The 18,642-nt window shown below is 42.5% G+C and overlaps 1 long non-coding RNA gene across 1 annotated transcript in view; it reads left to right on the plus strand.

Moving 5' to 3' along the window:
* Positions 1-10,774: 10,774 nt before the first annotated feature.
* The window catches only part of LOC146799348 (uncharacterized), a 60,880-nt gene continuing 53,012 nt past the window's right edge, over positions 10,775-18,642 (plus strand). The window contains exon 1 of the long non-coding RNA XR_014969260.1: positions 10,775-10,873. This is a non-coding gene — a long non-coding RNA (uncharacterized LOC146799348). The remainder of the gene's footprint in view (positions 10,874-18,642) is intronic.

An 18,642-nucleotide genomic window follows, 5' to 3' on the forward strand; every position in this document is an offset into this window, starting at 1 on the left:
TGTAGTTGTTGGTCAGCTTTGAACCAGCATAATCTGAAGCCTCTGGTCCTGCCATAGAATACATTTTCCAGCTATCGCAACAAGAATTTTTGATTCTATTAAGGACACAGAGGCGATAATTATCCCACCCGTTGGGAGAGGAAAAACGTTGCGATACCAAAGGGGATGATGGACGGAGCGTTAGAGCAAATCAAACACTCACCCCCAATCAACTGATCTAGGTTTAATCCATCATCATTCTTTAGCTCACTCCACCACCCCAGTTCAGACATGGCCATATGCAAATCAGTCTGACCCTGTCCCTGGCTGACGAGGGTTATGAACCCGAAACTGTTCCCAGGATGCTTGTTTCCGGTCCAGGGAAGACATAGCTTGGCAGTTCGGGCTGGACTGATCCCATGAGGCACAGGGTCAGACTGATTTGCATATGGCCATGTCTGACCTGGGGTGGTGGAGTGAGCTAAAGAATGATGATGGATTAAACCCAGATCAGTGGACTGGGGTGAGTGTTTGATTAGCTCAAACGCTCCATCCATCATCCCCTTTGGTATCGCAGAGGTAAAACGTCAACTGTCATGTTGCAAGATGATAACCATGCAATGGATTTGTTCCCACCCTGACATTTTTTAACCTTTGGGTTCCCTTTTTTCAAAATTGTTTCTGTTTCAGGAACTGATTTCAAACAACCTTGAACCTATGATGGTCTGTGAGATGGTTTCCCTCATCGCTGGAGAATAGTTGTTGCATCCAAGTTGTGGGCCGTGCTGTCCGTTGAGAGTTGGATTTTGGTTGTTGTTCTCCGTTGAGAGCCAGGGCTGTTTGCACTTTTTTCTGACATTTAAAGACTAGTTTGCAAAGAAAGAGGAAGCCAAGATGGTGCCATTATCTTATATGTTAACCTCTCATGTTATCGGTTGAATAAGGAGGCGTGGTTCAAAGCCTCATGGGAAATGTAGTTTTGTGAAATGTTTATTTTTCCTATTGGCTGCTGTTGAGTAGTAAAGAAATTGAGAAAACATAATCCTCGCCTCCGTGTCCTTAATAAAATCAAAAATTCTTGTTGCGATAGCTGGAAAATCTTATATTGGCAGCAATCTTATGTGCAGCTGGAGTCCTGCATCGCACCCGTTTGTCTGTGACATGCTACATTCCGTTGTATATGTAGCGTGTGAAATGTGGCGGCCATCTTTGGTGCATATTTTCTTTTTGGATTCACAGGCCAGTGTTACGGAGCCCTGTCGCGCACACATATTTACGAGGCCCGTTCTTGTTTATGACCTTATATTGTGTGCGTTTGATGGTTTGCAAAGTACTGGCATGGAACCTTCATCTTAATGTGAATTTGCTGGCAAGTTTGTGGGTGCTACAATTTTGGCTGAACGGTTGCTGTTCTGCCTAAAGTTGAACTCCATTACTGTAGTGTTGCTCCTGGAATTTGGCTAACGTATTTTGTTTGTGTGACTATTCAATTGTGTGCCACCCTACTACTATTTCCTGCTTTGGAAAATATTTAGTTGGTTCTGGATTTAATTTATCACAAGTTAAATTGTCATCATGGCCAGTGGTGATCATATACAACAACCTCCACATTTTTTAATGAATCCTGGAAAACCTGTGCTAGAGTGTAAAAGGTATTTCCAAATGTATTTGACAGCTATAGATGCTTGTGGGTATTCACCGGTCATAAAGTTGGCCCTGTTGTTTAATTGTTTGGGAAATGAATGGCAAAGAGGTTTTGACCAGCTTCCAGAAGTGCAACCATCGAGTGAGGATTCATGGGATGCTAGAGATTGGAATGTGTTTGTGGAAGTGGATAAAAGATTATCTAGACATTTTTCTAAGGAACCCAGTATTGTTCTAGAATATTTGAATTTGTATTCCCACAAGCAAGACTCAGTAGAATCTTTAGATCAATATGTTGCGGCCTTGATAATCCTGGCTAGTACATGCAAGTTTGCGAATGCAGTGGATCAGCACATTAGGGACCAAATTGTTTTGAATTTCTGTATAAAGAAAGCACAGGAGAATTAATTGTGCTGTACTAAACCCTCTCTTGATCAAAAGGTAAAAATAGCTAAGGGCATAGACCGCTCTATAAAATTTGTTAACATTTTAGAAACTGCTGGCCAACCTGACAATTCAGACAATGTGAATGATAGTTTGGTCTAAAAACAGAATACTGCTAAAGCTAATAATGTTTTGTTACATGATGGTGCGTGTTACGGGTGTGGCTCACGTTATCATTTAGGTAACAAGATAAAGTGTCCTGCTTAAGAAAAGAAGTGCAGTACGTTGACTAAGGTCAGGCACTTCATGAAAGTGTGTAAAAGTAAGCGCACAGGTGTGAAGGCACGTTGTGTTTCTGAGTTGGAGCAACAGGAATCTAGCAATTTTGAGTGTTGGGATATTGCAAATATTTCCACCACTACTATTTTGACGGTGGATATGAATTTGGATGCAGGAGATGTGGCTAGTAAGAATGGACCGTACTGTGATGTGCGAATTGGAGGTGTCAATGTGAATATTATGGTGGATTCTGGTTCACCGGTGACAATGTTGTCAGAAGGAACATTTAAGGCTTTATGGAAGAATGTGAAATTCTGTGTACCTGATATTAGAGCTGTAGCCTATGGTGACACTGAAATTAAGACTTGAGGTTTTAGTGAAGAAAATTTGGATTTTCAGTGTAGAATGATTCATACAAAAGTTTATGTTGCAGTGAAAGACAAAGATATCTTGGGAGGGATCGATCAAGAGAAATTGAGGATGTATTAAGGCTTGGTACGCGTGTTCCTATTATGTTGGTTGATGGAATGTGTGACAATGATTGTGATGTGGGTGTTGTTCTAAAACAATACCCACAGGTTTTTGAAGACAAGATTGGTGTTGTGAAGGGGTTCAAGCATAATATTGTTTTAAAGTAGAATGTGACACCTGTAGCGCACAAAGTACGTGAAGTGTATCAGAGAAGAGTTGAGGAAACATCTGGATCAACTGTGTGTGGTCAGGATTTTACAGCCTATAAATGCAGCTGAGTGGGTAAGTGCAGTGGTGATAGCGAAAAAAAATGCTAATATTCGTCTACGTTCAGATTTACGTTCATTAAACAAAAACATTGTTGTGGATTGCCATCCGCTACCCGAAAGTCATGAGGTGTTGACAACCTTGGGGGGGGGGGACGGGGGATAAGTATTTCAGCACTATAGACCTTAAAGCTGCGTACCATTAAGTGCTTTTGAAGAAAGAATATCACATTTTAGCCACATTTATTACTCCGTTTTGAGCATTTAAGTACTTGCGTTTACCATTTGGCTAGAATCCTGTGCTAGTGTCTTCCAGAAGCTGATGTATTGTTTATTTAAGGATGTTCCCAGGGTACAAGTCTTCCAGGACAATATTTTGATTTTTGCTAACACAATTGAACAGCACAATTGTATTTTCGATAAAGTTTTGTCCATTTTTTGTGATTATAGGATGACGGTATCACGTGATAAGTGCACATTTTTAACAAATTCTGTTGATTATTTGGGTCACTGTATAACATTAGAAGATGTGAAACCCAAGGATGATTTAATCAAAGCCTTGAGGAATATATCATGCCCACAGAATAAGTATGAGCTGGAGTCATTCATTAGTTTAAGTGATTATTACGCTAGATCTGTGAGTGGATATGCAACTCTCATGGAGCCTTTAAAAAATCTAATGTGGAAGAAAGAAACATTTGTTTGGGAGAGTGAGCATAAACAAGTAAATCAAAAGAGTGCTTGCTAATGTGTCAGCATTGAAGACCTGTGTAAGCGGTGCTACATGTGTCATATTGGCTGGTGGTAGTGCCGTAGGATTAGGTGCTGTTACTTGCCAAAAGGTTGGTACTGAGGAACATACTATAGCTTTTGCCTCAAGGATAGTCTCCGAAGTCAAAAAGAGGTACATTACTATAGAGAGAAAAGAATTAGCATGTGCATGGACCATTGAAAAGTTTAAAACATATGTTTGGGAGACAACATTTGTCTTGTGTAGTGATCATAAGCCTCTGATGTCTCTGCTTGATGACAAGCGATGGTCTGCAGCTTTTCCAGACTTATTCGTATTCTGTCAATGATACAAGAACGCAACTTATTATATAAGATAAATACCAGGAGGAACTAATGCCCATGCAGATTGTTTGTCAAGGTTACCTCTGGAAGGAGAACCAGATTAGTCTGTTAGTTTGGGTTTTGAGGGTGTAGTAGCTGGAGTTGATGTAGCAGAGGTATGTCAGGGAACCATCAGTGAAGAGGAGCGGAACAAGGCATTTGCAGAAGAAGTAAATTTGTTGAAAGTGATTGATTATGTCAGCAAAGGATGGCCACCGCTAAAGCGTTTACAAGGGGAGTTTTGGACAAACAGCATATTAGCTTACTTTATATTTTATTTTATATTATTTTTATTTTATAAAGAGCTGGTAAATGAATTTTTCTCCAGATGGTTTAAAGAGTAAGATTATTGGATTGCCACATTCTGGACATTTGGGTACTACATCCAATAAGAACATTTTAAGGTGTAATTTTTGGTGGCCCTTAATGGACAAGCAGGTGGAGGTGTTGGTTGATAAGTGCGAGGAATGCTTATTTTCCAACAAACACTGGAAAACATGGAAGTCTCCTTTGGTACCTACTCCTTTTCTGGCATGCCCATAGAGTGAGATAGAATTGAACTTTTCTGGACCCATTTGTCAGTTGGCAGAAGGGTCTAGATATATGGTGATGCTGAATGATTATTTTTACAAATGGGATAATTATGAATTTGTACATGAGATCAGCACTCAAGTAGCTATTAAGTTTCTATGCAACAATTTTGAGTTAGAGGGCAACCTTTAGAATTAGTTATGGATAATGGTGTACAATTAATGTCTGAAATGATTTTAGTCTTTTCTTAAAAACAAAGGTATTAAACATCATACTGTAGCACTTTACAGTCCCAGGGCCAATGGAGCAGTTGAGAGGGCAAATAGGTTGTTGAAAGAGGGGATTCAAACAGCTGTCACTTGTGGTGTGAATGATGAGGAGTTTTTAAGAAATAAGATACAGGCTTATAACAATACACCTCACTCTGTTACCGGAGTTTCCCCTTTTTCTTTGCTAAGGGGTAGGAATGGCGGCACAGGTTTGTTGCCTACGTGGTTGGATGGAAAAGTACCCTCGAGAAATGTATCAGAGCAGATAGCTTGTATTAAGCTCAGGTTGAAAGTAGAAAATGCACAGAACAAGATGAAGCAGTACCATGATCAAATGCATTGACTAAGTAATGTCAGAATTGATGTTGGCAGTTGGGTTATGCTACATAACATGAGGCCTAAAAAATCTTAAGTGGATTTCCATTACAATAGCCCATTTAAGGTGAGTAAAGTTGCTCGTACATCTGTACAGTTGATGGATGGGCGTTGGTGGTCCAAAAAAATTTGCTTCTTCTTCAGGATTTTCCCCAAAAATATTGTTATAGGAAGTTAGGTATTCCAGAGGATACTTTATTTCTAGTAGGAGGTGTGCAGGAGTGTGAGCTTACAAGACAGGATAATGCTCTACATTATGCTCAGAAAAGTACAAAACGAAATGTGTTTTCTGACGTGGATACAGGTCATGGGGTAAATCCAGAGGAGATACCTCCAGTAAACTCTCATAATGAGAACGGGGCTGTAGTTGTGGGGAATGTCGTTATTACTACTAGATGTGGTAGGGTGTCTAAGAAAGCAAGTTATTTACTGAAATTTGATGTTTAATTTTTTTTTTTGTTCTTGATTTTGTTTTCCTTCTTTATAGGAGAAGGATGATGTACCTCGTATATCTGCTTTTCTCTTAGGTTATGTTTTATTTATTACCTATTTTTGAGAGAGTTAATTGAGTGGTCATTGCATTCATACAGCATGTGCTGTGTTTATAAGTTATTAGTGTTCTTCATTTTGTAGGAGGGGAGATTTGTTATCCTCTATTGCATCTTTCTGTGTAGAATGTTAATATGTGAGCATGCCTTGGTTTGGTGGCATACATGATTCGAGCTCAGAGATTCTGGAGTCAGCAGTTTACAGTTGAAGCTGGTCTGCATGGATGCAAGCTGATGGGTCCGCTTTTTATACCTACTAAATATCTAATAAAAGGCATCCTACTCATCTGACCCTTTATCTCTACTCACTACAAGGGACAGACAGCTAAGCAAGCCTTCTTCGTCTTCTTCTTCTTCTACAGAAATGTAAATGTACCAACTGGTTAATCTGCAAATGTAAAGGGTGTTTGGTAGCCAGTACTGGCTTTAATTTATTAAATCACCTGAAGCCTCCCCGATGACACAGATTTATTCGTTTTGAGAGGTATTGTACGGGAGCCACCAGCTAAGGGTTTTAAAGGACAGTTTTAAAAAAACTTTGCACTACATACAGTCTGGGTTTTACAAAAATCTACATTTTGGAAGCACTTGTTTATCGTTAACCTTTTTGATAATTTTGTAGCAGCTTATCTTATACTGCATGTAATGCAAGTTAAAAATAATTACTTACATGTTCACAATGCTTTTTGTCACAGATCAGACTAGGACGTTGCAGCACACATCACTATTGTCCACTGAACTAACCAGGATCCATTCTGTGGCTCTCTAGTGCAATGCATTAACTAATGGGGTTTCATAAGTGCATTTCCCACTGATTAACATATCTTGCATTTCATTTTCATTGTAGTTACCTGGAGGGGAAAGACTTTAAAAAGTCACTGAATATTTTCTTTTTCTTTTAGCCACACTGTTGGACTTGGCCCTTTTTGCAGGGTCATCCCTAAACTTTTTGCTTTTCTCCTTGCCTTTTCTTCGACATGGTGTTGGTGTTCTAGGCCTCTGGGCACTTTAGCACTGCTGTCCAATGGAAAGTGTGTGTGCTCTCTGTGTTACATTTGATAAGATTGGTCTACACCTGTTTGGCATATTTAATTTACCTGTCAGTCCCTTGTAAAGTGGTATCTCATATACCCAGGGCTGGTAAATTAAATGCTACTGGTGGGCTTGCAGCGCTAATTGCGCCCCCCCACCAAAGTAGCCTTGCAAACCCATCTCAGGCCTCTGCCATTGCAGGGCCTGTGCACGCAGTGTTACTGCTGCTGTGACGTGGCACCTAAAGTGTGTGCCATGTCCGTGACCCCCCTTTTTCTGCATGTCATTCACCTCTAAGGTAGGCCCTAGCTAGCCCTATGGGCAAGGTGCATTGTAGGTAAAAGATAGGACATGTACCTTAAGTGTGTGACATGTCCTGGTAGTGACAAACAGCCATTTTGGTTTCTCACTACTGTGGGGCTGCCCTCCCATAGGAATGCATTGGGGATTCCCTGATAAGTGTTTCAGTGGTAATTCCTGATATGGGAAGAGCAGCATGGGCAAGTTTAGTATATTTGGAATTGTCATAAGAAATGCTGCACAATGGTGTGCGCAGATTTATTATAACAATTTTAGAAATGCCACATTTAGAAGTTGGCATTTCTGTGTGCTATGTGTCTGCCTGCCTGATGTGAATTGCATGTCTGGCTTGTGAGTGACAGGGGCTGGGAGGTGTGTGTGGCTCCAGGAGGGGCAGGGTGAGTCAGCACCAGGCTGAATGGGACATCTGCATTGGGAGTCGTGGGAGGAGTAATCCCCTGACCCTGAATAGGTCTGTGCCTAGCCTGTACAATGCTGGCTCCGCCCCCTGTGGTGTGTCTAATCACCAAGCCCCCACCTGACAAAAGGGAAGAGGAGTCTGGTAAACAGAGTGCTCCAATTCCCCCCTGAACCAGTTTCTGCTGGTTCCCCCAAACCCTGTACTGCAGACAAAGGAAGAAGTAGTATAAATATAGGGGCTGTGACGCCATGAATGTTGTGCTGTTCCTGAGTTGCTGGGGCTTGCTGCTGCTGAGGCACAGGAGGAGCCGCCACGGGGGCTTGCTTCCCTGCTGGAGGGCCCTGTGTGCTGGCCTCCCTGGGCCCAGCTATGCCCCATGGACTCTGGAAGACTCTAGTGCCCTGTGAGTGCTTTCCTTTAATTGTCCAGGACCTCAAGGACTCCTAGCGCCTAGGGAGCGCTATCTTTTAATCTGCCCAAAAGAAGAGGAGTGCGTGGGCTTTGCAGCGCTGAGCTGCCCGTGGAGGAGAGAATCCCCGGCGTAGGGATTCCCCCGCATTGCCGATGTGGCGGGAGCCCACCCCGCTTTTATCCTGCAATTATCTTTATTTTATAGTGGGTTCCCACCCCGCTTTTGGATTTTCTTTTAACTGCGGGTGCCCACCCGATATTGTTTGCTTTAGCGGGAGCCCACCCCGCGTTTGTCCACTGAGAATCACTGCCGCAACCCGGGGAAGGCAGTGCAGCCGGCCCAGAAGACAGGCAAGCTGCCTGACTCTGGGCGGAGCTGCGGCCAGAAGGCAGAAGTCTGGAAATGCCAGGCGGGGCTCCCGTGAGCTGAGGGAATCCCCGCGTGCCCCACCAAGGAAGAGAGAGACTCCAAGGAGTGGGGGCTCTCCCTACGTGTAACGGCCCGCCTTCAGCCAAGGTGAAGAGCAAACGTTTCCACGAAGAAGAGGAGCACCAGCGGAGGAGTTTCCCCACAACCTCGGTGAGTGGGGCTTATCCATTGTTTGTGCCTATCGAGGCACAGTGACATCGTTTAGTGCTGAGTGGACCTGCAAGAGAGCGGGCCGCTCCAACGTTGGGGGCCCATTTGACTTGGAGAGCCCCAGTGGGGGCCCGAGGGCACAGTCGTGCCAGGGCCCCTTTATTTTTTTCACAGCTGTGCTACACCAGCACGGGCAGCTGCAACTATTGGCATAGTTGTTTAGTTAGTCCCAGTGGGACAGGAGAGGCACAGTGGTGCCAGTTCCTTTGCTCATTCACAGCTGCGGCACACCAGCGCGGGCAGCTGCAACGTTTTGCACCTTTTTTTTAGCGAGTCCCAGAGGGCACAGTGAGTGCCCATGCCTACAGTTCATCACAGCTGCACAGCAATTGGTGGAAGCTGCAACGTTTAGGCTTGCGCAATTGCGCACTTTGGGATTCTGCTGCATTGGCAGCCAGCCCTGACATTTGGGACATAGGGCATTTGAGCCCTCTGAGAAGGCCAGTTGGACAGGAGGGCTGTGTTAGGTTGATAGGGCGCCAGGCCCTAATGTGATTTATGTGGTGCGCAGGAAATGTGATTTATGCACCCTGATTTATGCCTCTGATGTGGTTTATGTTATGAGGTTATTTGCATACTGTGATTTATGCCTCTAGTGTGATTTATGATTAGGAGGTTATGGTCTAATATGTTTAGGCTTATGATGTTGGCGCATAATGTATTTTACGCCTGATATGATACTGATTGCATAATATGATTCATGTTGCAGGATATAATGCTGAGTACAGTGTTCGCCAGTCATTACTGATTGTGTTCTAAATGTATTATTTGTGCTTGTGATGGTTCTGACAGTGGTCCAATTGGCCCTGCCATGTGTATATAATCCCCTGTAAATATTGCCTAGTGCCAGTTGGCCCAGTGTATATTGTGTGATTACTATTTTAATGTGTTTATGATAATACAAAGGCTATTTTTATATATAACCTTGTGTGGAGTTTCTTTTGTGGCATGCCTAGTGTGTTTCTGCTGTGTGTGTGTTGCGCAAACACTTTACACATTGCCTCTGGGAAAAGCCTGACTGCTCGTGCCAAGCTACCAAGGGGGTGAGCAGGGGTTATCTTCAGCGTGTAACTCCCATGCCCTGACTAGATCGGTGGTTTCTGCCTGGCTTAGGCGCAAGCCCTAGTCAACCAGAAATCCCATTTTTAACACACACCTTTGACCACGCCCTGTTCTCACTCAACCCGCCCTAATTGCACACTACACCCCAGCTCACATGTTTTTTTAATGTACCTCATCCGCTAGTACCGATTTGCATTATGAGCTTTACTGATATGTACGTTTTACATTTTAGTGATTTTCATAGCTAAATAAAGACAAAGACCCATCTGCATCTTTCTAGTTTTTTAAAAAAATATTAAACCTATATTATTTTGGTTTAAAGCCGTACAGTATATAAAAACATATAAAAAGAGTAAAAACACTTCACATATATAAAGAAAATAAATAAACAATTAAAATTCAAAACAAAGTAAGATCGCCTCACCTCCTGGAGAGTTTCAAAAAGGCACACCCTTATCAGCCAATGCACCCTTATGTATACAGTGACAAGGCGAGAAAAGGAACGCTGCATCTGCCCTGTAACTTAATGCCGTGGCTTCTGTGCAGTTCTCTATAACAAAATTCTTACACGAGTGTATCACGAATTTCTGCACTAGCGCCTTATTATAAAGTACAGAAGAGCACAAATTGGGTCATATTTTTTACCCCTCCCCCTCACTCCCAGTAACAAACCCATTAGCGCTCCCCTGAAAGGCCCATTTCCAGTATAGGTGCTCTGGGGAGTATGCCAAGCCTAAATTTAACACAGGACAAGCTAGTCCCAATAGCTCTGGCATCATTTCATCCAAATATATGTCAAAGCCTATAAATATATACTTGATAGATCTGTATCCCATGATAAAGAACCTATCCCTTGGGTTATGGAGTAGCAGTTCTAACTTGCTACACCAATAACCACACACAGATTCCAGGGCACAAGTCGGGGGTGGACTCGGGTGTCTGGAGTTCCCCTATTGGTGGAAAGGAGACTCTATTACCATTATTCAGAGTCTGAGAGAGCAAGAGAGGTGGCACCTTGTGCCCCAGCACTGTACTTGCTTGCATTTGCAAATACTGTGAGCAGTTGAACTGGCTTCCTGCCCCGGTGTTAGTTAACCCTCAGGGTAGGACTGGCCTATGGGGCAGTGCCCGACAAGCTGGTCTGACAGGTAAGTGCGTGGGACGTTTTTTTAAAAGCTGTTTTGGGTCTGGTTTGTACTGTTGAGTTCCCTGATATTAAAACAAACATTGCCTGCAGCAAGCTCCAATGCTTGCAGTCTCCCATAGCTTGCAAAACGCCTAGACAGCGTGTCTCTACAAGTTCAAGACTGCCTCCGTTTGTAAACATTGTCGTTTTTACTTATCTAATTCACTAAGGTAGGCCGCATTTATTTTGGTGCCAGGCTGCAACAGCCCCTTCATTTAGGATTTGTGAGAATAGAGTTCGTGCCAGGGGGGCGGTTATATTTTAAACTCTTATCTGAGAATGAGATGAGAAATCCACTCCATTACCCCTTCTATCACTTAACAAACTGCAACCATGAATCTCTTTTGGGCTTTGAAGCTGAAGAATGAACACAAGCAACCCACAAACATGCAGTAACAGCATGTTTTACTGTTTTACAATACACCAAGCATATTTTATTTATTCTCTAAATGAGTTTAAAAATGCAATTGCTAAGGTCCTAAGGTTAATTACTTTAAGCCGTTTCCGAGTTTAGTTGCACATTGACAAGTGGAAAACATACTTGTGATAAAAAAAAAAAGTAAAATGAAAAAAATATTGTTTTCACATTTGTTTGTGATTATGCTAATTTGCTGCTTTTGCGACATAAGCCCTTCCCTTTTATGTGAGGAATATTATAGGGCCATTACATCACTCATTGTGACGTCACTTCCGCTGATGTTTATTTGAAGTTTATATGCTAATTAGTCCTACCACTATTTTTCTCAGCACCTGTGCTTTAGCAAATACTCTTGCTGACTTCCTATTTACGGGTGCTGGTCTACGCGCCCATTCCTTGCATCATTTCTGAGCTTGGACTAACCATTTACACCTCCTTGAATTTTCTATGTGTGTCAGAGCCTGGATAGCTCATTTATGCATTTCAGCAAGAGCATTAAACAGTAGTCTAATCCACATCATGATAGGACATGAGGCAATTATGTCTAATATCTTATGTAAACGAAGTTATTCCCTTCCTGCAACTTGTGGTGTGCCTGTGCTCAATCTAAGAAGTGTTCTTGGAAGCTGTCCCCATCTTTAACAATGCCATTGGTTTTACGGCACCGCCAGACTTCTGCCCATAAACAGGGAGCGCAACTGTTTTTGCTTTGTATTCCCGAATGATTGAGCGTATGGAATAACTTTAAAGTTTATTTTGCACCTTGGGAAGGCACCAGCATGCTAGCACGGAATGCAAGGCACTTTTACCCTTTTGTGGTTTCAGGGTAGACTTGAGTCTATCCTGATGCCCAAGTACTCAAACAGCTTACCCTTTTGAGCAATACTCCATTTATGGAAAAGGGGTGTTTCAGTGGGTGTTTTGCACTCTTGACCATATGCTTGATTTTAGCAAATGTGGGCAAAGGCGTGTTCTCCACAGTTCTATTCAAGCCCCTTCTTTTTTTTAATGGTCTTTCTTGTTTTCCAGGATTTTATGTTACATTACCCTATATTGCTCTGTTACTTTTGTATCTGTGCACAACATTGATGATGTTGTACAGCAACGTAACACATTTAAAAATTGTTAAATTAAGAATGAACATTTATGTGTAACTAAACTTGGCAGGTGAGGTTGTTCGATGTGACGTTGGTGAACCCATCTTAACAGGATAACATATCCTATACAATTTCAGATGGTATGTGGCAGGAGGATATTTCATTAGAATTCATACAATTTACCCATACAGTGGTACTCACCTGGTGTGCCTGCTGGTGGCCGAGTGCATCTGGTGGGGTATGGATGTGGTATATCATATTGATCATGTCAAGTAAAAAACAGATATCCTAATACTATGTAAAACTGGAAATCATGGTGGCATGTTGTCATTGCTGCTGTCACTTAATAGGATAATAAAAGGGAGGGCTTTGAAGCGGAAGAAGAAAATTCCCTATTGGAACTGACTGTAGTTATTTTCTGTGAGAAGGATGCACCGGAACAGACAGATAAACTTCTTAAAGATCCAATATGACTAACCAATCGTCCTGAAGTAAGATATCTCTGAGATGGAGAATGGTTTATATCTTGAAATGGCGGTACACAATGAAATTGTTGAAGACTTTTATAACACTAGGTAAATATTTTAGTTTTTCTTCTGCACCAAAACGGTGGTGCTGAGAAAACCTGAGGGATCGAGTTCTGCTTGTTCAATTGCTTGTTTAGCCAGAAGAGAATGGATTTTGTCCTGAATTAAAAGTGATTGGTCTTGTGAAAAGAAAAGAGGATGAGGAAGAGCAGTTTGAATTACCCAGAGATCTGTGGTGAGAGAAATCCAGGCATTTCGGCAAAGAGCTAATCTGCCTCCTACTGGAGGTAGGCGAGAATGATAAAGTCTTACCTAAGAATTGTTCTCCTTTGTTCCGGGTTACCCTGGAATGGAAACCTCTGGATCAACTGGGATAGAACTGGGGTTTGTAGCCACTGTAGACGTCGACCTGGGACTGCTGGTTGAAGAAGCCACTATTGAGGCATAGACCCTTGCTGGCCATGGCAAAAACCTGAGAAGAAAATATTTTCTTGCAAGAAAGCTGGACCTTATCCATTGTGGCAAAGGTGTAGACATACTTTTCAAGTTCTATAATAAAATAATCCCCAAATAAAAAGCCATTAGCCAAAGGACCTTTTTATTTAGTAGCCAGACTACTACGTTTAGGCTCTATTTTAAGAAGTAGGCTTTTCCTACTTTCCTGTGAGATATGTGAGTTGGCATTGCCCAAAATGCATTTAGCCCATTGGATCCAGTTTGATAAGGTGTCTGGATCCACATGCATTCCTTCCATCTTTGCCTAAATGCCAAATTCTGGTCAGAGGACCAACCAAATCCAATATCCGATCTTAACAATTGGACCAGGCTCTGTCAACTCCTTTCTTTGGCTCTTTCCCATAGTTTGTAAAAACCATTAACATACTGGGATCAATAATGGGAGTAGAAGTAATGTTGTTGGGAAGGAAAGGACTGGGACATTTAGATTTCAACTTATTATGTGCAGACTTATCAAGAGCATGGTGAAGGTAAAAGGACACATAATAGGCCTAATTCTCTGATGTGAAACACTCTGTAGAGTTGGGGTGGTGAATAAGGGAGGGGTCAAACATGGGTTCCCCAAAATGGGACCGGGTGAGAAACACCACCATCATTAGGAGAAATGTTTCACCTTTTCTACAGAGGCCCATAATTTGTAGGCCCATAATTTGTTGGATCTGGAAATCCATCAAAATTGTTAGAGTCATACAAACCGTCATCATCCTCAGTGTCTTTAAGATGCGTAACTTGAAGGGGAGAGCAAGGAATCCCAGAAAAAGAAACCTCTCGGGCAGGAGAACCAGTGTTCAGAGCAACATTTTTATTAGGGACACCAGAGGTGGCTGCACATTTCTTGCCCTTCTGGACCTTCAGAGGAGGAGGAGAGAATTTTAGAAAGGGACACCTTTGAAACATCCAGCATAGAGACTACTACATCCTGCTCAACAGAATACTTAAGAAAAGATTTTAAATTGTCTTTAAACACCTGAGTGTCTTCCGCTTCAGACATAGTGAGAACATTAATTATTATTAAAAATGAGAAAAAATGCAGATAAAATATCCCCAAAAAGCTATTGCAAATAAAAAAAGATGTTTACATTTCCCCAAATGGGAAGTAAAGGCTTAACTGAGGAAAAGAGCCTAGTGGGAGCAGCTCAAGAAGGGGCATATTAATGGGAGGTGCCCCGGCAAAAAGGAGTGATCAAGGGAGGAGTACAGCCAAACAGGATGATTCTGCTTACTAGTGAAGGAAAAGTCTTTTAATGAGCTTGAGAGCGCTGCGGGAGGCCGCAAGGTGATGCACATCTGAGGAAGGCAAGTTGGAGCACTGAGGGCAGCAACCAGAATGGCAAACACGCTGGAGGAAAAACATTGCATTGTCAGCGAGCGCACATGCAAGACAAGCTACAGAACATCCAGAACGCCGCAGCAAGACTGGTCCTCAACCTGCCAAGACACTACTACATCTCCCAGCACCTGCGCACACCCCACTGGCTCCCCATCGAGGCTAGAGTCACCTTCAAGATGCTCACCCACGCAAACAAGGCCCTCCACGACACCGGACCAGAATACCTGAACAGCTGACTCAAATTCCACGCACCCCAAAGGACCCTAAGATCAGCCCAACTCTCTTATCCCGTGGTCACCCACACCAGAAAGACCAGATCGGGAGGCCGCTTCTTCTACTTCCTCGCGACCAGAGCCTGGAACGCCCTTCCACTCCACCTCAGATAGACAACATCGCTCCCCATCTTCGCAAGAAACCTCAAAACCTGGCTCTTCGACAGACCCCCTCCTTGATGGACTGGAACCTGCAACCCCCCACCCCCACGCCCACTGCCTTGAGACCCTTACGGGTGAGTAGTCACGCTCAACAAATGCCTGATTGATTGAGAAGCAACAACAATATTTGAAATATTGAATCAAAATAACCACATTAAAAGCAATATCATGAAACACTTCTAATATGATATGAGAAAACATGAAAACCATACTTATCTTGACTGACAGCAGCAAGAAAAAAGGAATTGTTGCTCTCAGTCAAGATAATTATTGGGTTACTTAACGTGCTATTGGTGCTTCTATTGTGATGTCATTGTTTGTAGTTTCTTTAGCCAGGATTTCTGGCTAATGTAGTTTAATTTTTACTTGGCTGCTATTAATAAAGCAAGAAAAGACAGCATAATATGAGCCTTTGGTCTTGAAATAAAATATAAAGGCCTTTTCAACTGTTCTTGCGCCTTTACTAAACCTTGCCTATGCGTTTTACAGAATGTTCACACTGTCTACCCAGTCCTGTACTTTATTTAATTCTACCTTACCATAGATTTTTTCAGCTCAGGCAAGCAAGGAGATCGGGCAAGAATTTGAATGGGAGCCCTTTTTGTAAGTGGGTATAGTTATGGCAGTTATCCCGGAGTCCAAAACAAAACTAGAATGTAAAATGGCATTAAAATGTATAAAGGCAGTGAGGCCAGATGATTATATTTGCTTGAAAGAGACCAATAGCAACTTATATGGTCCAATGGACTTCTTGGGTCTTTTTGGTCAACAATTGCCACTCTCACCTCTCCAAGGGTGATAAGCATGATTGACTCTTTGTAATTTTTGGTAAACAACAAATCATCTGGGAAACCAACTGAGGCATTCCCTGATGAGTCCAGCCGACTGAGATGCTTCTCCCATGTCATACACCCAGCTCAAGGCAAACTATGTCTGCCTGACTATCCCTATGACACAAGGTCCCAAAATCGTTTACTGCTATTGCTCTGGGGCACTGATGTTAATGTGTCCCTGCATCTCATTTTCGCTCAGTACAATTCAGCTATTCTTTCTTTTGGTATCTAAGGTCCGTTCTGCCATCATGACTATGAAATGAAGCTCTCAATGCTCTGGTAAATAATGGAATCTGAAACTCAGATTCCTCCTCAGTTTATCATTGACCATTAGCTGGTGCAAGGGTGGTCGGGAGATGAAGAGACGAGATGTCATCAACCACTCTCACAAATGTCTGATCTATGTCAAACCTGTTAAGAAAATCATATAAGAGCCATTCGCCAAATTCTGCTTCCACCATGGTCACTATCCATATGGCCCTTGTGACAGAGGCTCTTATTTATAATTTAGTGAATGGAATACTCCATTACAATCGTGGCGGTTGACCCGTCCGCCATATTGGAAGTGCGTTTTAGCCTATCACATTTGTAATACTGATTAACAGGATATCCAGGTATATATCATCACAAAACAGTAGATATGGCTCTTAGTTGTTATGTTTCCATGTTAATACTCTGTGCTGAATTGAGGCCACTAGCTCTGAAGCAGCTATTAGTTGCTCCATAGTCATCTGATCATTATTGGGTTTTTGTACTGCAAGACAGGTTGCAAGGAGCTCACGGTCACTCTCCACCCTATAAAGACTTAAATAGCTGCAGATGTGAATGTGTTTCTGCTACAATGCTAATGTTTTACATGAGCATATTGCGTATGAGTAATGCATGAAATTTTGATATTATAGCACGCAGACCAAACAGACATCCACATGCTAGTGTACCTTTATGAGGTAATTAAATCTGGAAATATACACGTTTTAGGATCATTTATTAAAAAACACAAAATAACTCTGGATAAATATATGCAAAAATGAAGAAATATATGTAAAGATATTTGTCCTTGTTACGCCACACCTTGGGAAGCGTAAGGATTTGGCGCTTCACCAGGTTTACATGATGCATCGTCGAAATCCATGGGTGTTGCGTGGGAGCATCCAGCACAACGCAGAGTAAGGCGACGCAGTGATTTGCGCTCTGCTGCCATACTCAAGATTTATGAGGCCTCTCAGAGCCACGCAGGGTAGCTTTGCGTGACTTTATAAATCTGATTCAGAGCCCTGCGTCATACACGTACCACTTTATGTGGTGCAAAGGTGACACAAGGCTCTTATAAATAACCCCCTAAGAACTTAAGGACAGATTTACTAAGGTCTTGCGTTGTTTTCACATGACACAAGTCCTCGCAAGACAACACAAATCCTTAACTGGGATTTACTAAGCACACAAAGCCACTTTGCATGGCTTTGAGTGATTAAGCAAATGCACCGTAACGTAGCACATAGTGTTGTCTTTTGTTACTTTCCGTCAGGTAGGCGTTACATAGGTGGAGCATGGTCATTTCTATGTATCCACCCATGTACTTTTGGTGCAACACCAAATTTACAAAGACTTGTAAACTTGGGTTTGTACCAAAATGGTGTGCCAACACAATAGAGGTGTAAGGAAGAGAAATATCTTTATTTCTCCTTGTTAATTCCTCTTTCCATGTAGAAAGAAGAATATCCCTCTCAGGATAATTTTTCTGCACAAAAACAAGCTGTAACATAGGCACCCTCGCACCATGGCGAAAGGGTTCCAGCGCAAGGAGAGAGCACAAATAATCCATATATTTGTAAATGTAGAGTATTTCTTCCCCCTCACTTTCACACAATGCAATGCAGAAAATTGCCGTGCTGCATTGTGTTGCATTGTGTTGCCTTGCTGTGCTGCTTTGCGAGGAAAACTCGTAAATCTGGCCCCAGAGTCTTAGAGAGTGGGGAACAACTACACTCTGAACTTTGATAGTTCTTTTGCCTTCACATGCTGAAGAAAGCCACATTACGTATTAGGGATCCAACACTGGGTTCCCCCTTGCCCTACATAGGCATTTGCCTGGTGGTGCCACAATCCAGGGATCACACACTATTCAGCTACCCAAAAAGGGTTTCCCAGCACTGAGCAAGAGAGAAGATGGCAAATTAACAGCTTAAAACAGCCAGGTTTTTACTCCTTTATGGAATACAAGTGAGGAAGAGCAGTTTCTCAGGGGCTCAGGAAGGAAGTTCCATAGTTTTGAACCCAAAGAAGAGATGGAGCGCCCCCCATGCGGACTAAGTGAAACCTTGCCACAGTACACAAGGCCAGGTTCCAAGATCTCAGCGTGCGTGTGGGCTGATACTGGCCACCAGATCCTGTATGTAGCATGGGCCTGTTCCAGCTCTGGTTTTGAAGATGTAGCAAAGTGCTTTGAGCTGAATGCACTTTGAAACCGTATGCCGATGAAGCTCTAGGAGAAGGTGAGACAATGAGGTGTGCTTTGGCAGCCAGTACAGAAGTCTAGCCACTGAATTCTGAACTATCTGTAGGAGTCGAATGGATGC

This window comes from Triturus cristatus, chromosome 9 (assembly GCF_964204655.1).
Source record: "Triturus cristatus chromosome 9, aTriCri1.1, whole genome shotgun sequence".
Taxonomy (NCBI): Eukaryota; Metazoa; Chordata; class Amphibia; order Caudata; family Salamandridae; genus Triturus; species Triturus cristatus.